This window comes from Schistocerca cancellata, chromosome 1 (genome assembly GCF_023864275.1).
Source record: "Schistocerca cancellata isolate TAMUIC-IGC-003103 chromosome 1, iqSchCanc2.1, whole genome shotgun sequence".
Classification (NCBI taxonomy): Eukaryota; Metazoa; Arthropoda; class Insecta; order Orthoptera; family Acrididae; genus Schistocerca; species Schistocerca cancellata.
In genome coordinates, this window is record NC_064626.1 from 514915605 (window position 1) to 514940048 (window position 24444).

Genomic DNA, 24444 nt, shown 5'->3' on the forward strand with positions numbered 1-24444 from the left:
CGCTGGCGCAGCGCTCTTCTGCGTGCGCGATCGTAAATTATAACTTTGCGGAAGTCAAAGTACCATTACAATACCAGCTTGCTGCCATGCTGTTCAGAAAGTTATGAACCTCTCCTTTCACCTTGTCGTCAGAGCTGAATCACTGGGACCACAATTAATGCTGACAGATAGTGTCAGACTCTGAAAAAACTCAAATGGGCAATTCTGAACTGGAGAAGAGCAATGTTGAGCAAGGGCATACACATTCGCCATGACAACACTCGCCCACACATCGCTCAGCAGACCGATGCTCTCCTGCAACAGTTTCAGTGGAACATAATCACCCACCCACCCTGTAGTCCTGACTTGGCACCCACTGACTATCACCTGTTCCCTAGGTTAAAAGAACATTTGGCCAGAAAGTGATTCAGTTCCAATGACAAGGTGAAAGAAGAGGTTCATAGCTTTCTGAACAGCATGGCGGCGAGCTGGTATGACATGGGCATACAAAAACTGCCACAGCGTCTACAAAAATGGATCAACAGAAATGGTGATTATGTCGAAAAATAGCTAAATGTTCAAGCTGTAAACTGATGTAAACCAACGTAGAAATAAACAGGTCTATGTACTTATAAAAAAAAATAGGAGACTTTACTTTTGGGATTACACTCGTATGTCCTGATGCTCTTAGTTCAGATCGACATTACAGACTTCATATCAATTTGAAATGCAATTGACAGAAATAAGTCCGTCTGCATGGAAGCTGCAACAGAGTAGCACCAAGACAACAGAAATTTTGATAAGTAAAGAACGATGTTGTGCATAGCATATAGTAACTTAGATTTCAGATGAAATTATGCCCAGTAAAATAACCGAGCAGGAACAAAGTGCACATAATTTCACTGCACACAGGACAGGAAAATTTTACGAAGTAATGCGTAAGGTAAAGAGCCAGTTCAATGAACATATATATTAAAAATGCATGCAACATTTTAAAGGCTCATTAGTAATTCCTTGAAAGAAATATGAGACACAGATGTTTCCAGGCAGAAGACAAACTCAGCTCAATGGAAAAGTAGTGTAGCATCTGGTATAAAGAAAACTCCACATAAAGTCTTGAAAATAAAAGTAAACAGAATAGATACAACAAAAGAGGGGCAGGCATGTCAGTGAAACATAACACACAAAATATGAGATCCAGTTGAATAAGGGCATGTATAGATTACCCATCTTTCACTTATCATTAATACTGACAGCCACTTAAAACCCATAGGACATATCAGAGCCAAACAAGAACAATGACCTGACTAGAGAAAACTACAACCTAAAATGCATGCAGGTCAGTTTCAGAACTTCCTCACACTTCCAATGCAGCCTCTGTAAAGAAAACTCAAGTTTATTCTCAACAAAATCATTAATGTTCATGGTTACTTATAACCTATACACAAAGCCAGCTAAATAAGTTCACTGACCTGTATGAGTTCTTACAACCGATTTAACATTACCAGTTAACAGATTGTTTCCTATGTACTTTCCTCTCACTGTTAAAAAAATTACACGTATTTGTAATTGCAGCTTGTAAAATGAATGTTTAAAACAATAACTGTGGAGTGAAAGTTGGAGACATCATTTAGTTAAAACAACAGGATCAGAAAATGGATCAGAGATTCTGAAAAGATGGTATTTATACTTGAACTTGCTACAGAGAAACTGGTTAGTATTTCTTCCTCGTTAAACATGTCTTGCTGTGCCTCAGAAGCCACCAGGTGCATGTCACAACAATTTATCAACCATTTTCTCTCTTACTTTACTCTCAGTGCTTCATCTTCACATTACATACCTCACACACATCTTGTCATACTGTTAATCCCAGTATTTATCCCATCATATTTTTCATCATGACATCTCATTCACTTCATTTGCCATGGCATGCAATTATGAAGTAATACTTGACCAACATTTGCTGGCCTATAGGGCAACAGCTGAAAATAACCCGAAATGACAACTTGCATCAGTCATCTGGTTTAAGATGGTGTATTCTAATACAATATATGCACTTCTAAATTTATATGTACATGATTACTCTGCAGTTCACAATGAAGGGCCTGGCAGGGGGTTCATCAAACCACCTTTAAGCTACTTCTCTACCATTCCAATCTTTAACAGCGTGCCGAAAAAAACAAACACGTAAATCTTTCCATGCAAGTTCTGATTTCTCTTATTGTATTATGATGGTCATTTCTCCCTATGTAAGTCGGCGCCAACAAAATATTTTCACACTCCAAGAAGAAAGTTAGCAAATGAAATTTCATGAGAAATTCCTGCCACAGCGAGAAACACCTTTTTTGTAATGAGTGCCACTCCAATTTGTGTATCATATCTGTGGCACTCCTCTCCTTTTTTGTGATAATACAACAGGAGCTGCGCTTTGAACTTTTTTGATGTACTCATTCAATCCTGTCTGATACGGATCCCACACCACACAGCAATACTCCAGAAGAGTGCAGACAAGCATAGTGCAAGCAGTCTCTTTAGTAGATTTTTTGAGTGTTCTGCCAATAAATCGCACTCTTTGGTTTGCTTTCCCCACAACAATATTTAAGTGATCATTCCAATTTAAGTTATTGTAATTGTAATCCCTAAGTTTTTAGTCGACTTTACAGACTTTAGATTTGGTGATTTATCACATAACTGAAATTTAGTGGATTCTTTTTAGTGCTCATGTGGATGACTTGGCATGTTTCATGATTTAGAGTCAACTGCTATTTTTGTACCACACAAATATCTTGTCTAAATCATTTTGCAATTTTTTGTGATCACCAAATGACTTTGCACGATGGTGAAAGACAGTGTCATCTGCAAACAATCTAAGAAGACTGCTCAGATTAACTCCTAAATTGTTTATGTAGATCAGGAACAACCACCCACATTTTTATCTTTGCTAGTAGTAAAATTCTCTAACCACCCACTGTTTCTATAGTAATGATGATTAAAGTAGGAAGTAATGTCAATTCATGAAGCAGAGTTATGGCAAGCTAAACCATATAATAATAATTACTGGCCAAATACTTTATTTCAAAATTTTATGAAACCTAATCAAAGTATTTCTAAAATTCCTACCACTTGTTGCCCACCATGATAGCTGGAATGTTACTAGTGGGCAGTAGGGACCAGACTGACTACCACTGGTCTGTAACTTACTGAAAAACATTATCAGTATGTGCAGAATTGTCCAATATATATGTAACTTTCACACTTACATAACAAAAGACATTACACTGAACATAGAGATGCAGAAAGAAAAGAAAGTAATTATGACAGAGAAGGCGAAGAAAGTTTAATTCTTCTGTCCTACAGTCTGGTAGGTCATACAGCATCCTTATGGTTTTTGTGACGGCAAATGCTAATTGTACGAATATATAACAACTGTATATGCACTGCAGGCTTAATGCTGCCTATTTCTGCTGTTACTCTAGTAGATACAACCAAGATTAGGAAACTGAGTTGCTTGTGGCGAGTGGCACATCTGTACGTGGCCTGTAAGCAAAACCTCATTCCCATTAAAGTTGAATGATTTGGTGCACCAGCAGTTTTGGTGGCCTTGCAGATGCAGTGTTGAGCCACAGGTAGTTGCAAAACCCTTGAGGCTTTCACATCTGTGGAGCAAGGTTTCCAAGCAACACAAACCTACTACCATCAGTGGCAATCAGTGTTGATTGGAAAGATGAAAGGAAAGTAGGATAGTTCATGCCAGAGTAGTGCACTCCGTAGCATGGCACTCCAAGTCCGCGGGCATCTCTGTCCCAGCCCACTGCACTCGATGTGGCAGCCTATGGCTCTGGGCTGCCTCAGCCTGCTGCAGCCCACCGCACAGGGCATGCTGTGCCACAGCATGGGCAACATTAGATGGACACACCGCACAACGTTACCATGTGGCATATGCTTCCCACTGCACCATCAGCTGCCCTCACTGAAAGACTCTTTTTAGTCACAGATGTCTTGCTAGCATCTGTTAGAGATATTTTAAATGACTATGGTGAATCTTTGATAATGATGACTTTATGTGCCTCTTTCATAACAAGACATTATTTCTGATTACGATTAATCATGGTGAAAACTAGTAAATAAATAAAAACAATTGCAATCAAGACACATGCGAACAAACGCATATATTTTTCTGTTAGAGATATTTTAAATGACTATGGTGAATCTTTGATGATGACGACTTTATGTGCTTCTTTCATAACAAGATATTATTTCTGATTACGATTCATCATGGTGGAAACTAGTAAATAAATAAAAACAATTGCAATCAAGACACGTGGTAACAAAAGCATATATTTTTCTAGATACTAAATTTAATACATGAAAAGATAGAGCTAAAATAAAGCAGCCATTATTGGCCCTTGGAATCAATGATAATTTGGAAATAAATTGATTTTTATTTCATTCCAAAAATTCAAAATTTTATTTGAAAACACGTGTACATAAATCAAACATATGCAACAAAATTTGCAATAAACGAAAACTTTTCCACAACTGAAACAATGGAAAATGAAACTTAATGTCCGAAAAAGTGTGTCCGCATTTTTCACTAATTTGTTTTGGATAGAGTTACTATGAATAAAAAGAAGAGCATCATCATCATCTGGTGTAAAAGTGACTATCTTGCATTCAGAATAAAACGAGCAGAACTAAAATTTCTTTCAGAAGCAGAGCTAGATTCTCATATACACAATACTTTTCTGGTGATCTTCTGAAGTGTCGGAAAATTTTACTGTTCCATTTTCCAGTAAGAAGCTATATTTTTTTCAATTTTGCAGTTCTGATTTAAATACCTCTCCAACTCACCTATTGGAATAAGACTATCATCAATATCTGCCCACTAAGAAAACTTCATTACGTTCTCTGGTAGTGGAATTTTTGTGGAATTTGATGAAAGAATTTTCTCTTCCTGGCTTGTACATACCTCTTTCAACATAATGTCCTTTACCTGACTGGAAAAATACAAAAGATCTTTAATACATTGTTTTGCAAATCCATGCCAATGTGAGCCCTACTTTGAATGTGAAAGTGTGTAGGTACATGGTGAAAGACCCCCTGGACATGGTAAAGTTAAAATTTATTTTAAAAATGAGTATCACAGGCTGCAAGTGTTTTGTATCATATGCATTTCTGAATAAGAGAAGATTTAATAAAAGTATTAAATATTTTTATTAAAGTGAAATAGAACCAAATTAAGAAGAAAGATATTTTATATCATCTTGAGAGGCACTGGTGTTCCCTGGAGTCAGCTGCCAGCATCTACAATTGAAATGGAGGAAAGGAAGTCCACAGCCATATTTTAGTAAAATTAATAGAAGGAGAAGCTTTCAGAAGATGAGAAATATAATTAAAATATATATAGTGATGGACACAGAAAAAGAAATGACACAAGGTAAAGTGAATGAACAATAGCACAATTTCATACACGCAGAACATTTCATAATAATGCAATTGTGTTAATATTCTCTCTTCATTGCAAGCAAAAGGACAATTACCAATCAAATTTCCTTCATTCTTTCCTTTAATTTTTTTATTATAATACAAAAGTTTATTGAAAATAAAACCAAATTTTCTGATGTTGGAGGTATTTGAACCATTTCATTCAATTTCAGGGCTCCACCATGGTAACTCATAAATTTGACCATGCAGTCTGATGAAGTGTTCTCATATATTCAGCTATTCTTTAAGTGAAGGAACATCGACTCATAAGTTATGAGGCCTATCCTCAATTGTATGACCAGCTTTGGTTTCAATTGAGAGTTGTCAGTTCCCTTTGGAAAATGCCACTGGGAAGCTATTACCATAACAATAAATGGACTGTATACCTTACCTGTACCATTACTTCAGGCCTCTTATTTTCAGATATCATTTTTAAATCACAAAATAAGTATATTTGAGCTGTTTACATAAAAGTCCTATTTCAAAGGCTTCTCTGTCTTGAGGTGCCTGACTCAAATGCTGTGACATCTTCCATGACAACAGAAGCTGCAGGTAGGCAATTTCTCCAGTTCTAATTCCTTAATTACAGTAATATAATAGCATGCATACTGCGAGAAGAGAATTAATGCATTCTTCAATGTGATATCAGTTCCTTCAATTTAAGCTATTTCTCCCTTCTCAGAGAGCTTTTTGCACAAACCCAGTATTGGCTTTCTATTGATTCTAAGATTCTCAACCGCCTACGGTATTCCAGCAAATTGTCACACTGTTCCAGTGATCTGTCAAGAGCATTAAGAAGGCCTCTTTTCTTCGTGTAAGTGACAAGTTCTTTTGCCCCAGTCAGAAGACCATGAACTTGTGGACAATTAATGCACATTTAGTCCACATTAAAAGCATTTTTAGCTCTGTACAGGTATTTAGCATATGGCAGAAACAGTTCGGTTTTGAATAATCACACAATGCAGCGATAATGTTAGCATCTTGATCAGTCATAAAATGCATGTCTTTCAAAACAGTCATGGATATCAAGAGACATATATAGTGTCAACATTTCTCTTTCTTTATTGCCCATTTTGGTTCATCTGGAAGCAGGTTGTAAACAAAACACAAGATCTGAGAGTCCAATCAACAAAATAGGAGGCAGTATGTAACATATAGTGGTTTCTTCTTGTGCTGCATGTCCAGATGTCTGAGTTGCAGAGCACTCATCTTTTGTCGTGTGGGCAATAACCTCCGGGATAATTATATCTCTTAAGCTTTTAGCACTTTCTGCATCTGCCGTGACATGTTTGTGGGATGAGGTATAATAGCCTTACTTTTCCGTAAGTCACTCCAGTGTCAACTAACGTCTGAACAAGATCCAAAAAACCTTTACCTCTTATAGTTCCTTATGACCTTAGGTTTCATACACACATAGCCATCTGTTTATCAACATTTATCTGAGTTTCTCATCCACACAAGACCCTTATTTGTTAGACAAGCACGGATGGCAAAAAATGTGTGAAGTGCCACTAGACCTTATAGCATGAGTATAAATTTCACTGCACAGTTAACAACAAACAAAATTAACATTTTTTCCCATCGCCACCCACTATAAGTTTAAACACCATCCAAATTGAACTTTGTTTCAGACTGTGTGGTTCTATACTCACCACTAATTAGTTTTTCTTTTACTTCCCTTTTTCTTAACATGATCTTCTACCTCTGCCAACTGCTTTTAGTTTCCATACTCATTTTCAGTGCAAGAGATAATGGAGAAATCGACCCCACCCCATTACGTATGCTCTACTTACCACTTGTAGACCATAACTCACTACAGCAATCAGTGCCACCACTAATTCCTAGGCTGCAGCACACCAGTGCTTGTGCAGAGCACTGGTCGGCCCATGCAATGACATAATGGGCTCACTCAGTGATGCAGCTTGTGGGCTTCTTTCTGTGCATGACTGTGATGAGCCTTAGCACACCAGTGCTTGTGTACAGCACCACCTCGGCCCTTACAGTGATATCACGGACTCACTTCATCTGAGACTGTTGTAGTCCAGTGTGGTCGCAGCCCAAAATCTGGGCCTGGTGGAACTCTGGTTCATGCACAAAATGCAACAAAAGAAAATGCTATGAACAGCTCATACTCTCCGTGGACGCTATGCCACATATTGCAAGCTGCAAGGTCATGGAGATTAGCTGAAAACCCTAAACAAAAATCATAAAAATGTGGTTTTGATATGCTGCAAATAAACTCATACAGTTCCCTAAATCATTCCCCTTATTTCCTTTGCAACCACAGTAACCACAAACATTTGTTTACAATTGAGGCATTGTCGGAAGAAGGGGTTCATCTAGCCACTCAATAAAATTAAACAATGGAAAATCCAGGATGGAATGTAAAAACATAATATTGCCACAAAATAAAATTGCTAGTTATTCTGTTGATTGACAATATTTCATACTACTTTCACTTAATAAAAACTAATTTAAAAATGTAAATGTCAATAAAGAAACATTTCCTAACAAATGTGCACACAAAAATAAAGCACCCATATACTAACACAAATTAACTTCAAAATTCCATGCCTACAAAGTCACTTAAAAATAACTCATAGAAAACATATACCTATAACTACTGCAATGCACTGTCAGTATATTTTCCATTGTGGCTCACGCTAATTAACCAAACCAATATAGCTAACGCAATGCAATAACATATCACAGGTACCAAATGAACATTTTATCTATAAATTTATGACTCTTAGCAAGTTAGAATGACCCTCTTCCTAATGACAAAGTCACAAAACACTTATTGTAGTCATTAATCCCAGAAAAGTTATATGCCAGTCTGTCCTCTGTTAACATAATCCTAGTCTTTCTATATTCTAGATGAACACTTTACATTTAAAACCATAGTGTTACGGTCTGAGAGTTCCTACTTACTCTCAGTAAACGTAAGTTTAAATGTATTTCTCCAATCATGTATCGATGCAGCACAGTGCAGTGCAACACAAATTGGGTGATGAGTAACAGCCGCATGGTGCACATGGGCAGCATCGACCTTGGGCATGTGGCATTCGCGAAGCACAGTATGGACACGGTGGTGACTAGCAACAATGGCAAGGGCGGTAGGTTGGCAACATACCACCAGGTGGCCATATGGCTGCAGGTGATGGCTGGACGGTGCACCCCAGGCAATGGCAGCATGACGCTGATTGTTTTGGTCCACTCAGCTTTGATGCAGAGTGAAAGTAAAGTAACAGCCAGTTGCAGTGGATGGCCATGTCTGTCAAATGAGTCCAGAGGGATGCTACCTTACACACAGTATGCATTTGTCCAGGATGCTGCTGTATGGAGTGGCTCAGTGCACTTGTGTCTCAATATGCTGACAGGCAGGCAGTAGGCAATAAGTTGCACTATGCTCTTCGTACATTAGACTATGCTGAGATGTTGCATCCTCGGCCACATTGTAAGGCCTGGCTGCAGCTCTTGGCTCAGTTGAAGTCACAGCAGCAAAACTGCTAAACAGCACACAGTCTCAAACAGGAACCAATAATTTTACAGTCACCCTTCAGGCCGCACCATCGATCAGAACCGTATTCTAAAGCCAATTGTGTAGGATCGAGAGTGAGACAGGAGAAAATTGGAAAGGAGGTGGCAAAATTAAAGAGTTAATTAATGAAAACTGGGATCAGAGGTAAAGGTTGATAGCTAGTCAAGGAGTTTGGTGAAAAAAGTAAAGGAATAGGGAACGGGAGTGTAGGGGGTTCTTGCTTATGTTGCTATTGGCTGGTCCTGGTGAGCAGAGGTAGATGGCATTAGGCTGTATGAGAGCAGTATGAGGCTTTATGAGGTTGTATGAGAACTCATTAAGGAAAACATCAGTTTAGTATGATGGCTGTCACATAACAGAGTGTTGCAACTGCACTCTGCTCTTCAAGACCACACTGCAACCACATACCTGACTCGCCTCCCATGTTAAACTACTGACTAAAAAGTAGTGTGGATATGTCAGCTTATTTGGCAAAGGGCTAATGGCACCCCTGTCAATGACTTTTACTAGTATCTATTGCTTCTGTTCTGAAGAAAGGGCTGTTTAGGGATGTTGCACTGGTGGCTTGTGCAGTACTTCAAAGGCTCAATGGAAAATTAAGTTTTACATACAGTTTTGCATGAAATCATAAATATTCCCAGATCAGCTGGCCACCCTGTAGAAAAATGTTGTTGCACTAGGCTGTATTGTCCAGTGGCCAACTTGAAGTCAGAAGTGAGGCTGTCGATTTAAAAGGAACTAAAAAAAGTTGTAATTTGATTTCAAAGATACAAGAAGAAAATTTGTTCGACTGTTATGCCAGAGGAATACTCTGAAAACTGTTTTATCCTTGATAGACAAAGGACTGATTTCGAGATTCTTTTATTACTTATAATATTAACTAACTTTTTTGTTCTGATGTACTGGCGTAAAGACATACTGTATAATTTCATGTCTATGTGTGTGTTAAATGAAGGTGTTAAATGATGAAAAATGTGTTTTATAATTTCTGTCAAGATCAAGCCTAAATCCCATACCAATGGAGTACAAATTATTCTGTTAATTCGAGAAGGCGAATTTTAGATGGAGGCGGCGATCTTCACGACGGCAATGCTCAACAATAGAGGTACGTGATTGTGTTCGCTACTTTCCTTTGGTGGCCGCTAAGATAAATTCCGAAGTGTTTTTGTCGAGGCATTCAGAACCTGCAATCTTCCTTTTGGTATAAAAATAGGAGTCCGATAGAAGAAGAAATATTCTTATTCCTTAACTACTATGGACATTCACAGGAACACAATTACTATGGAAGGGTCTCACAGACCGCATTTTTCTATTTTATATATCAAACCAGAATTTTGCTGAATATATATAGTTTCATTACACTTCTTAGAGGTGGCTTTTGTTGAAATTTTATTTTTTTTAAACACTGCGGTATTTTAAACACTTCGACAATTAAAACAAAGCTAAATCTGGAGTATATTTTTATCTTATGAGTTACGAAAATAACAGCAAATAGTTAGCTCTCTACTCACACACAGATTTTCATCAGAGGCATTATATTACAAATTGGCAATACAACTAGGTGGAAATATCCGACATGACTTACGATAAATTGTGCACGAAGTCAGCTTTCTGTTTACGACTCACTTTGCAATGTAGAGTGAATATTTCAGTCCGTAACTCTATGAATGGAGAAACTTTGCCACCATTTTACTTCTAAAATTACAAGTAAAAACTAAATACTTATTCTCATGTGCCACTCAATCACATTTTAGTCAATTTCCACCTGCAAACACTTCACGCAGACCTTCCTGGAACACTCCGAACAAGTCGGAACACCACGCTGTTGACATGGATACCTTGTTTTCCTCTTCAGACGAGGAGGGCAAAAGGTGCACGTTTTTCGATTTTCGAATTCTTCTTTCGGTGTCTGAGGCTCATCTTGCAAGTGAAGACATCTGTCTCACATAACACACATTGCTCAGAAGTCCCAGCTTTCCCCGCCATGGAGAAACAGTAGCATGCAATAAAAACGCGGCACGCAAGCACTATTGTACGTCTGTGAGACCTCTCAAGGCTAATAATTACGAAACAAAGAGCAGCAACAATGCAAGAATGCTGGCACTTGTAGCTTGACAGCCAATAGGAAGGTACATGGAAGAGTCCATTTGGCTTTGCAGGGGTGTGAGAAATATCTCGACACAAACATTAGTAGCGGTCTGAGAGACGGTCTTTTACCCAGGCCACGGGGAATGATAGAACGTACGTGCTTCTACCCTGACTGTACGTTCGCAATATCCGAGTGTGTTACGACGTAATTATTTTACGAAAAAAGAAATTAAGATAGATCTTTCTCATCACATCGCAACCACTCGCACGCGAATGTACGTACCCTCTGAATGTGTCTAGTCAGTCGTGCGCATTGTTCTAAAGCTTTTCTGTTAATATTCAGTGGATTGCATCTCCGCAATTAATTTTTGTTTATGCCGCAAATCGCACTTCACGCGAAGTATTTATTCCGCAAGTTTCAGGCTCCATTTAATGTCAAAAAATTCCGAAGTACGTCTGACTAAGCAAACCGCTACAATAATTTCATATCTCTACAACTACAATAACACAAAACAACAATAACATAACAGAGAGGGTACGTTACAATGGCGACCGAGTGCCATGACGATTATTTCAGTAAAAATCTGTAGAAATTTTAGTTGAAATAATTGAGCCATTTTTGCCATCCATAGTCCAACCAACAACTCATTGTTTCTGCTGCATGTTATACGAGCTGCTTACCAAAAAAGAAAAAAAAAGCCCATAGAAATTACCAATTGTTGAGTGACCATTTAATGTTAATTCTTCTGACAACAAAACCGTCCGAAAAAACACGTAGGTAGGAGCAACAGCACAACTACGTTTTAGTTGAAAGTAAATGTGGGATTGTTTTTTTCATTTTTTCGACACCCACTGCGTAGAACGCATCAGTTCCTTTTTTCCAAATTCTTTTCCATTTTTTTACGTAAAAGTTGCAATAGTTCATTTGCTATTATATGTAAATGCATCACAAGATGGCGGACAAAATTTATTAATTGCGCGCTAAAAAGGAAAAAGTCATTTATCAGTCTTCTGTGGTTTATTTACATGTAGTATGAACTGTAGTGATGGTGAAGTTCGGCTGCACGCTGTTCTGTGTTGTGAATCGGCATGGTGAAACTCAGATCTCAAACCAAAAACATGGATAGTTTGTCAGATGAGGAACCCATAGTCCAACCTTTACATAACCTTGAGGCAGAAAGTACTGCGAATACTGAAAACACAGTCGCAGCGACGGGCGACAATATGTCGACTACAGAAACAGACACGAATGCTGACAATAAACAAGACCCAGTAGTACCAGACCTCATGCGCTTGTTTAGAGAGATGCAGACGAGTTTAATGTGACAGTTTGCAGCTCACGTCACAGCTCAGATAGGTACTGTTAACACACGTGTAGAAAATGTTGCAGCACAGATGCACGCTCACACAGAAAATGTTATAGCGCAAATGCACGCTCACACAGAAAATGTCACCACGCAGACAGATAATGTTACAGCACAAATAGGTACTGTAAATACGACTGTGGAAAATATTACAACACAAACAGACAAAATAGAAAATGACGTGAAGAACCTGACCGACATGCAAAACAACCTGACGACTGACTCAACTGACCCAGTTAAAAAGAGAGGTAGCGGATCAAGTGATAGAGGTAGTACGCGAAGATTTAAATTACATGAACCAAGACTTTGACAACTTAAAGTCCACAGTTAAGGATATGCCAGAACAGATCCGTACCTTAACCGAAAATTTTGAAGCTATGAGTTTACAGCAGACCGAGCTTAGCGTCAAAATGCAGGAGGCTGTAGTCCAAGTCATTGACATGACAAAACAACAAAAACAGCAGTTTGGCGAATTTTTAGAGGAAAAATACAAACATATCAACCGTACTTTAGAGACAGAACTGAGAAAAGCAATAACTCATACTGTAGAACAGATGTACACTACCCAGAACACGTCCATACCTGACTGGAAAAAACATGTAGACGAGCAACTAAAGAGTAAACACCAAACACAGAACGAGAGAGAACAACATCCAGAAGAAGAATATGATGACAGACGCACAGGGAAGAGTGACGATGCAGCAAACAGTTATCTTTATCCCGATGTATCTGTGTTTTCACCAAACTAAGGTCGTTACGGTAACCAACATTACCGCTACGGACGAGAGAGACACCAGACAACCGAACCAAATTTGTCGGCTGCTCTGTTAGAAGAAAGCCTTATAAAACACAGGCAGTTCCAAGTGTTTATAAAAAAAAAAAAAAAAAAAATCCGTCCACCCGGTAATTTTTATAAAGTCATTTAAGAATGTATTGCCAAAGACCTGGTCTGGAAAGCAAAAAATACAGTATGCAACTGGATATACACAAGGCGATGGTGCCCTATGGGCAATGGAAATGTCGGAAAACTGGCAGACTTTAGAACAATTTGAAGGTGCATTTTTATCTAAGTATTGGTCACAAGGTGTACAAGAGAGATTAAGGAAAGCTTTGTCCAGCCCGGAGCAATACAATCCAAAATTTGGATCACTCCGGAAGTATTTTGAAAAATAGTTAAATAAAACACGGTTCTGGGACGAGCCCGTCACTCACACACACACACACACACACACACACACACACACACACACACACTAACACGTACTGCGCATCCTGAAGGCAAAATTACCGTTCAGTATCAGAGAAAAATTAGTACAAGTACCAGAGAGCAATCTCGAATATTTCCTATCTGTATTAGATTCTATCGATTTAATTAATGAGGATGCCAGGCAAAATGAAGGCCACCAAACAATTTTCGTGGCTGCGGTAGCAACCAGCCTGCGCAGCGCCAGCCGCATTTCGGCGTCAACAATGTAGCGTGCGCAGCTGAGTCGCGACCGGCTTTTGTCAATCGCGCCCCGACAGCACAGACGCCAGGCCCGAGTTCAGGAGGAAATTACGGCAACGGCTACAACCAGACCTACCATCCACAGTACAACAGAAAAAGAAAAAACTGTGGCAGGAATTTTTCTGATTATTCCGATGACCGAAAACGTAACTGTAACAGAAATGTCAATAGGAACCAGTGGGGAAACAGTTACAATAATTTCCAACCTGAATTTAGACGCAACCGCACGGGAGATCATCAAAGTGGGCAGTGGCAATATCCAGTTAACAGCCAAGCCTATCAATCTCAAACACTAGGTGACAATATGCCGCTAGACTCAGGGGAAAACCACGACAGGAATACTCAGCTAAGGACCAACACGTCAGGGGTAAATATAATTGAAGTCGTAAACGAAACACAAAAAGATTTGAACCGCGGAGCGTTAAACTAAACATGGCCTCAGTATGCTCCCCTTCTACACAGTCTGGCTACTACGCGACGTTATGTATTTGGTAGAACTGCGCGCTACCAACACGGAATCAGCCAGTTTTTTTGAACAGGTGGTAAACAATCTCCCAATATACGATACTGCAGAACCTGTAGACCTAAATGAAAAATAAGGCAAGTATTAATCTCTATCACACAACAAGCCCAACGCCGAAAGGAGCATTATGATAAACAGCTACATGGTGTTGCCAGATTTGCAGTCTGAGAAAAGGTGTTAATCAAAACTCATGCGAAATCTTCCTTGTTAACTAAGAATAACGCTAAGTGGCAAATAAAATATACTGGTCCGTACGTAATTGTACATATTCCGCACGACGGATGTTATTTACTTGCATACCCTCACAGTGGGAATATCAAACGACTGTATGCACACAGAGACTTAAGAAAATTCTACTACAATTAAGTATCACACGCCATACCAATTAATGCACACGTATAAAATAAGTTACTGTAAAAAAGAGAACGAACACGATTAGGATAAAGAAAGTACATCTTATGCAGCTAAGTGAATAAGAACATTTCACTATTATTGTTTACATTTGTCAGTGAGCGTGGACGCAAGACACAGGTAAGCTAGGACATACACGTCAGTTGGTGACTAGCGATGTTTAACACGAAGAGTACTTGTAAGTTTTGACGGAATGTTTTTGTTTGGTCATAGTGGTATTTTAGTTTTAAGTTTATATACGGAGTTATCTGGAGTGAACAATTAGCACAGATCTCGAAACAATATAGATGTAAGTTATTTTTTTAATGCCATTTGTGCATCAAAGCAATAAGGTACAGGGTAAGTTACAGAAAAATAAGGTACAAAGGATAAATATGTGACGCAAGTACACTAAAGGTTGGTGAGAAAGTATTGTATATTTTTGACATATCCACACCATGAGGTTTTATCTATAAATGTATCGCATAAAAATGATGTTAATTTTTTTTGTATGCTGCAATTATAAAAATGATTTCTAGCTGCTGATGAAAGTTTAGCGTACTATATATCATACGCACAGTAAACTAATCTAAGGAAAGTGCACCTAAAGACAGGATTCATGAATAACAACTTGTGTGATCTTACTGTCATACAAATAATTTTTTTCCAACTTTATATACATGTTTGAATGCAAGTACGATGTTGAGATACGATTTGTGAATGTTAACTGAGGCAAACATAACACCGTCTCTTATAACAAAATAAAGGAGTATGTACAAGGTAAGTTACAGGAAACCAACTAGCCGAAAAAGAAGGTAACGCCGAAATAAACACAATTATTTACAGGTGGCGCTCGGCGAGATACTGCGAGACTTTAATCGGCGGAGAAAAGCCACTATGTTACATTAATGTCACTATGACTGACGATTGACGTAATAAAACAATACCAAGATCACTGAGAAATACGCTACCTGACACTAACTAACGCCAGAGCATTTTAATAATCTATTTTTTCAGTATGAAAACACTAAGGACGTATGCTGACTTTAGAGGGATGTAGTACACTTGTGTTTTTTTTTTTTCTATGTTTATAACATTTTGTCCAATATGAGCAGAAGATATTTGATGGAAGGAAAAAGTAACACAAACATGAACACAAAGAAACACCATATACGCAGGCACAGACTTTAGAGGCAGTAGCGCACAGCAGCCAAGCTTCATTATTAATCTGTTGTTTGTACTACCTAGCAATTTAAGTATAGTAATTTATTTACGTATGTATTTTCTTATTTCTTATTTTTTTATTTGTTTCTTTATGATGTGTGTACCATGCGTTGTTACAAACTTGGGTGACGAAAGGGTGAAAAAATCCCCCCCACCCCCACCCCACACATAGTAACTCACGGGTAGAAAATGAACAATTTTGCCTCATTTGGAGACAACTTCTAAAAGCACTTATAGTGCGTTCATGTCCTAGTGTTGTCACTTCAATACATAAGTGCATCAGTAGTACGACATAAAGTTAGAAAGTGCTGTTGTTCTCAAGCGTGTTCTCCTATGCTCTATGAGATGTCATAGAGTGTCGCGACCGCGAAATGTAGTATTAGAGGCACGTACCTACCAATTTATGTAATAAAATGTTGTGAGCAAAAAGTACGCCGACATAGTTCCGTATAGAAACACAGGAACAAATAACGAACGTGGGCATTTATCATAAAAGACAAGCTAGTGGTATCATGAGCTACAGTTTTGTTTCTGAACGAACTGGATAATGAACAGGACAGTTTATATTTACCCAGTGGCAATGAGTTATTCAGTGTCAGTGACCTGTGAGCTATACGCAAATAGACAAGTGAAAATACGTTTCATATAACAAACGTTTTTCTTCGAGGTAAAAGAGATATAGTGAATCGAGGAAGCCTGCTACGGTTCCAATTTTTTTTGCACTATATAGGACAGTGTGCCGTTGCAAGCCAAATAGTGCAGTGCAGTACTTACCTTTTGTGCAGTGAACTTAGAAGGCACCCAGTGGTCCCTTCCCACAGCCAAGGTGTACGGCAAGTTGAAACAAGTGCGGTTGGTTTTTCGCAAACTCTGCGAACACTGCACGAGACACTGAATAAAGTATGGACCGGGACGCGCGGCATCGCTTTACGGTGGTGGGCCCACGCAACTGCTGAGCGCATCTGACGCATAATTGGCTAACGGCGTGACATAGGAGGACAATTTAAATGCAAAGCAATATCTGCGTTTAAATGGACACCCAACAAAGTGGCAAGACATGTAAAGAAACAGTTTCCTGACACACTAAATAAAGTCTGACTACCACAGCTCATGATTCACGTCCCACGTTACCTTTGAACAAGGCCTACGTTTATGTATATATTAGTATTAAATACTAATCCATGTGAATTTTTATTTGTTACATGTTTATATTACCCATGACGAGACAACAGTAAAATACGAAAAGGATGTCACTAAGCAGACCCTGGTGTAGAAGAGGGAAGCAGTGGAAAGTACAAGCAACTCTAAGCAAGAACTAATGCCGGCCGGAGTGGCCGTGCGGTTCTAGGCGCTGCAGTCTGGAACCGAGCGACCGCTACGGTCGCAGGTTCGAATCCTGCTTCGGGCATGGATGTGTGTGATGTCCTTAGGTTAGTTAGGTTTAATTAGTTCTAAGTTCTAGGAGACTGATGACCTCAGAAGTTAAATCGCATAGTGCTCAGAGCAATTTGAACCATTTTGAAGAACTAACGCCTCTTGCTGCCCCAGACACCTCTGCTAGCCCCACACCCTAGATCCGTACACTCCAATAAATATGTGACTTTCCTGTACATTTTTTTTTTTTACTCAAGAGACAAAGACTTATGAAAAATGAATTTTACTGTCAACATGCGAACGAGAAGGCTGTTTATACGGCGACATGTATCATGTATAAAACAGTGTAATACCCTTGTATAATGCAATGTACAAGAGATAATAAAATAATTTTGTGTATACTGAACGACATAAAAAAAGAAAGAAAAGAAGAGAAAGAAGGTACTTGTATGTAACAATTCTGTGTAGAATTATCCAGTTGTGATGATTTTATGTGAAATACGATGTAAAGACAATGTAAAAGATTTTGTGTGTATAGTATGTAAGTTTATGTATGTTTTACGTGTGTTCTGTACATACTGATGCATATGTTTTGTCCTCATTGCCATGTGTCAGAACTGGCATCAAAACCATGTATGTAGAATGAAGATATGGGAAGAAAGACACTGACAGTGCAGTCCCATTACGTGTGTATAACAGTCTAGTGTTAAGTGTTTGGGCCCATTGCCCGGAAAATTGACATTTCTTCGGACAATTCGCCAAAGGGGGCGATGAAAAGTATCTAAAAAATGTTGTAATTTAATGTCAAAGATGTTGTTGTGGTCTTCAGTCCTGAGACTGGTTTGATGCAACTCTCCATGCTACTCTATCCTGTGCAAGCTTCTTCATCTCCCAGTACCTACTGAAGCCTAATCCTTCTGAATCTGCTTAGTGTATTCATCTCTTGGTCTCTCTCTACGATTTTTACCCTCCACGCTGCCCTCCAATACTAAATTGGTGATCCCTCGATGTCTCAGAACATGTCCTACCAACCGATCCCTTCTTCGAGTCAAGTTGTGCCACAAGCTTTTCTTCTCCCCAATTCTATTCAATACCTCCTCATTAGTTATGTGATCTACCCATCTAATCTTCAGCATTATTCTGTAGCACCACATTTCGAAAGCTTCTATTCTCTTCTTGTCTAAACTATTTATCGTCCATGTTTCACTTCCATACATGGCTACACTCCATACAAATACTTTCAGAAACGACTTTCTGACATTTAAATCTATACTCGATGTTAACAAATTTCTCTTCTTCACAAACGCTTTCCTTGCCATTGCCAGTCTACATTTTTTATCCTCTCTACTTCGATCATCATCAGTTATTTTGCTCCCCAAATAGCAAAACTCCTTTACTACTTTAAGTGTCTCCTTTCCTAATCTAATCCCTCAGCATCACCCGACTTTATTCGACTACATTACATTATCCTCGTTTTGCTTTTGTTTATGTTCATCTTATACCCTCCTTTCAAGACACTGTCCATTCCGTTCAGCTGCTCTTCCAAGTCCTTTGCTGTCTCTGACAGAATTACAATGTCGTCGGCGAACCTCAAAGTTATTATTTCTTCTCCATGGATTTTAATACCTACTCAGAATTTTTCTTTTGTTTCCTTTACTGCTTGTTCAATATACAGATTGAATAGCATCGGGGATAGGCTACAGCCCCGTCTCACTCCCTTCCCAACCACTGCTTCCCTTTCACACCCCTCGACTCTTATAACTGCCATCTGGTTTCTGTACAAATTGTAAATAGCCTTTCGCTCCCTATATTTTACCCCTGCCACCTTCAGAATTTGAAAGAGAGTATTCCAATCAACATTGTCACAAGCTATCTCTAAGTCTACAAATGCTAGAAACGTAGGTTTGCCTTTCCTTAATCTTTCTTCTAAGATAAGTCGTAGGGTCAGTATTGCCTCACGTGTTCCAACATTTCTACGGAATCCAAACTGATCTTCCTCGAGGTCGGCTTCTATCCGTTTTTCCATTCGTCTGTAAAGAATTCGCGTTAGCATTTTGCAGCTGTGACTTATTAATCTGATAGTTCGGTAATTTTCACATCTGTCAACACCTGCTTTCTTTGGGATTGGAATGATTATATTTTTCTTGAAGTCTGAGGGTATTTCGCCTGTCTCATACATTTTGCTCACCAGATGGTAAAGTTTTGTCAGGACTGGCTCTCCCAAGGCTATCACTAGTTCTAATGGAATGTTGTCTACTCCGGGGGCCTTGTTTCGGCTTAGGTCTTTCAGTGCTCTGTCAAAAAAAAAAAAAAAAATGGCTCTGAGAACTATGCGACTCAACTGCTGAGGTCATCAGTCGCCTAGAACTTAGAACTAATTAAACCTAACTAACCTAAGGACATCACACACATCCATGCCCGAGGCAGGATTCGAACCTGCGACCGTAGTGGCCGCTCGGCTCCAGACTGTAGCGCCCAGAACCGCACGGCCACTCCGGCCGGCTCAGTGCTCTGTCAAACTCTTCACGCAGTATCGTATCTCTCCCCCATTCCTGTCAATTGTTCCCTTATGCTCTCCCTGAAACCCTGTACAACCTCTGGTTCTTTCAGCTTATCCAGGTCCCATCTCCTTAAATTCCCACCTTTTTGCAGTTTCTTCAGTTTTAATCTAGAGTTCATAACCAATCGATTGTGGTCAGACTCCACATCTGCTCCTGGAAATGTCTTACAATTTAAAACCTGGTTCCTAAATCTCTGTCTTACCATTATATAATCTATCTGATATCTTTTAGTATCTCCAGGTTTCTTCCATGTATACAACCTTCTTTCATGATTCTTGAACCAAGTGTTAGCTATGATTAAGTTATGCTCTGCGCAAAATTCTACCATGCGGCTTCCTCTATCATTTCTTAGCCCCAATCCATATTCACCTACTATGTTTCCTTCTCTCCATTTTCCTACTCTCGAATTCCAGTCACACATGACTATTAAATTTTCGTCTCCCTTCACTACCTGAATAATTTCTATTACCTCATCATACATTTCATCAATTTCTTCGTTATCTGCAGTGCTAGATGGCATATAACTTGTACTACTGTAGTAGGCGCGGGCTTTGTGTCTATCTTGACCACAATAATGCGTTCTCTATGCTGTTTGTAGTAGCTTACCCGTACTCCTATTTTTTTAAATCATTATTAAACCTACTCCTGCATTACCCCTATTTGATTTTGTATTTATAATCCTGTATTCACCTGACCAAAAGTCTTGTTCCTCCTGCCACCGAACTTCACTAATTCCCACTATATCTAACTTTAACCTATCCATTTCCCTTCTTAAATTTTCTAACCTACGTGCCCGATTAAGGGATCTGACATTCCACGCTCCGATCCGTAGAACGCCAGTTTTCTTTCTCCTGATAACGATGTCCTCCTGAGCAGTCCCCATCCGGAGATCCGAATGGGGGACTATTTTACCTCTGGAATATTTTACCCAAGAGGACGCCATCATCATTTAATCATACAGTAAAGCTGCATGCCCTCGGGAAAAATTACGGCTGTAGTTTCCCCTTTTTTCAGCCGTTCGCAGTACCAGAACAGCAAGGCCATTTTGGTTAGTGTTACAAGGCCAGATTAGTCAGTCACCCAGACTGTTGCCCCTGCAACCACTGAAAAGGCTGCTGCCCCTCTTCAGGAACCACATGTTTGTCTGGCCTCCCAACAGATACCCCTCCGTTGTGGTTGCACCTACGGTACGGCTATCTGTATCGTTGAGGCACGCAAGCCTCCCCACCAACGGCAAGGTCCATCGTTCATGGGGGGTTTATCCTTGATAGACAAAGGACTAATTTCGAGATTCTTTTATTACTCATAATATTAACTAACTTTTTTGTTTTGATGTGCTGGCGTAAAGACGTACTGTATAATTTCATGTCTATGTGTGTGTTAAATGAAGGTGTTAAATGATGAAAAATGTGTTTTATAATTTCTGTCAAGATCAAGCCTAAATCCCATACCAATGGAGTACAAATTATTCTGTTAATTCGAGAAGGCGAATTTTAGATGGAGGCGACGATCTTCACGACGGCGCTGCTCAACAATAGAGGTACGTGATTGTGTTCGCTACTTTCCTTTGGTGGCCGCTAAGATAAATTCCCATGTGTTTTTGTCGAGACATTCAGAACCTGCAATCTTCATTTTGGTATAAAAATAGGAGTCCGATAGAAGAAGAAATATTCTTAAATTTAAATAATTGCAATTCTTTTACCCAGGCCACGGGGAATGAGAACGCACGTGCCGCTAGCCTGACTGTACGTTCGCAATCTCCGAGTGTGTTACGACGTAATTATTTTGCGAAAAAAGAAATTAAGATAGATCTTTCTCATCACATCGCAACCACTCGCACGTGAATGTACGTACCCTCTGAAAGTGTCTAGTCAGTCGTGCGCATTGTTCTAAAGCTTTTCTGTTAATATTCAGTGGATTTCATCTCCGCAATTAATTTTTGTTTATGCCGCAAATCGCACTTCACGCGAAGTATTTATTGCGCAAGTTTCAGGCTCCATTTAATGTCAAAAACAACAATAACATAACAGAGAGGGTACGTTACACAATGTTAACTCATAACATGACCTAAAGAGTAATCCGGAAGGGAACTCCACTTGGTAGAAAGGTGTTAATTGCTGCAATTCATAGCAAGTGAAATGTTCTGTGTTGTGTGCACTAGTTAGACGAACAAATAATTTTTTGGTCGCCTCTAGGTGCTGATATTTCATTTACCTTTATATGTCTTATACGTTTCCGGTGATTAATGGGTGGCAGTGTGGTACTGGTGTGCAAGACTCACACTCCCCTTTTGCTATCGAACTTACTTGGAGTTGCTTTGCCGATCTTCTTTTCATGATAGCCGGCTGCGATGTCCTGCAAAACTTCTTCTCCGAAAATAAGATGCTACTTTGGAGGAATTTTTTATACTTTTAAAATAACTCCATACACTCGAGAATACTTTGAAGTCAATCTCACTGTATTTTCATCACACATAACAGTTTTCATAGAACTAAAACACTTTTCGTAAGCTCGACACCTTCTGGTCCATCAGAAACTATCACATTCATTTTTCCATAAATACAGTCTACAAATCACTCCAAGTTTAACAAGACAACTGTCTGGACCTTACGAAAGTAAGAGAATGAATGAATAAGTAATTGTCTCTTCTCTTCTTTCAACAACATTCAAATGTTCACACAATATTGTTTGACGTCGCACGGAGTACAGCATGTTTATTCCTTGAGCTGGATGTGTAACTTCTTAGGCAGGCTCAGCAACTACCTGCTCGTGCCGATCATCCGTCCGATACACATCCATCCTGCACACACATAATTGTGGTGCAACAGACACAGTTCTAATTTACCACACTCATCTCTAAAATTACGCGTGTTTGGGACGGTGGAAATAGGAGGGTCTCTATAATTTACCCCAAAATTCTCGAGGCACTACATATCCCTCCCTTTATCTTGAGCAAACGATATTTTATACATGTTCATTATATACGTCAATATTGTATTCATATCATATCACTTTACGTTTCGATCAATTTATATAACATTTTTCTAGCCATCAGGTACTTCATATATATCTCTCTTTTCCATGTTAATACCATTACAATCATGGACCTTTTGATCAATGTAAACTTTGTAACGACAATAATCTTTCTGTTCCCTCTCCAGTCGTAAATTACTAGTGTGCATTACCCAACTTGTTTGCTCTTATTCCGCATACTACTTTTTCTAAGTATGGATTTATTAAATACCTTTTTCAATCTGGAGGAACTCTGGGTAAATAAAGGCGTTCTTTTCAACACATGTAACTTCACCCATACATAACAATGCGAGTGGAAATGAGAATTCAAACTTACCAGAATAATCTCTACAAAATGCGTGACTTTTGTCACGATACTGCCTTTTTCCTTTAGTGACAGTACCTATGCCTTACATATGAACTGATACTATGGAAGCACTTCCTCCTTCCGTTTTGGTAGGTACGCCCCTTTAAAAAAATTCCTAATATACTATGGTACGGGTCAATCCCTTTCTTGGTGCCCCTGCCCGCACAGTATAGGTCAGTCTTTCTTGGGTCTGCCTAACTGTCCTTTTCCATCCAATCAATGCTGGGTGCGCCCTCCTCCTCCTTCCTGGGTAGGCTTCATAGTCCATTGCCCTAGCACAGGGCTTCCTAACCTTTCCAGCTGGCGGATCCCTTCTTCAGTCAAAAATCCATGGCGGACCCCTAGTCAGTCAAGAGCACAGTAACTTTAAATTTCAGAGCGAAACCCATGGGAGGTCGGCCGAAGTGGCCGTGCGGTTCTAGGCGCTGCAGTCTGGAACCGCGAGACCGTTACGGTCGCAGGTTCGAATCCTGCCTCGGGCATGGATGTGTGTGATGTCCTTAGGTTAGTTAGGTTTAACTAGTTCTAAGTTCTAGGGGACTAATGACCTCAGAAGTTGAGTCCCATAGTGCTCAGAGCCATTTGAACCATTTTTTGAAACCCGTGGGAACTGACAGCTTCTTAATGCAAGTGCCATGTTCCCAATGACGCCCCTCCCCTCGAAGTATCCATAGTATTTGGTTCAGAGATGAATGAAAACAACTTGAAATTAACGACCCAGTTTCAATTCCCACTGTATCCAGAAACTTACTAGTGGATTTACTCCCTTTGTTCAACACACTATAGCCTGATTAAAATTACTTGGTAATTGACATTTCACACGTTGGAGCTGCCTTCCTCCAAGAGCAATCAACGTCACGTCCAAACTGTGCGCTGTTGACAAACTGCCGCTTGTGGTCTGTTCACTTCCACTGTTTGGCTACTGTTATGTAAGGAGCACGCATATTTCGTAACAGTCGTGTGTGTGTGTGTGCGTGCGTGCGTGCGTTTGTGTGTGTGTGTATGTGTGTGTGTGTGTGTGTGTGTGTGT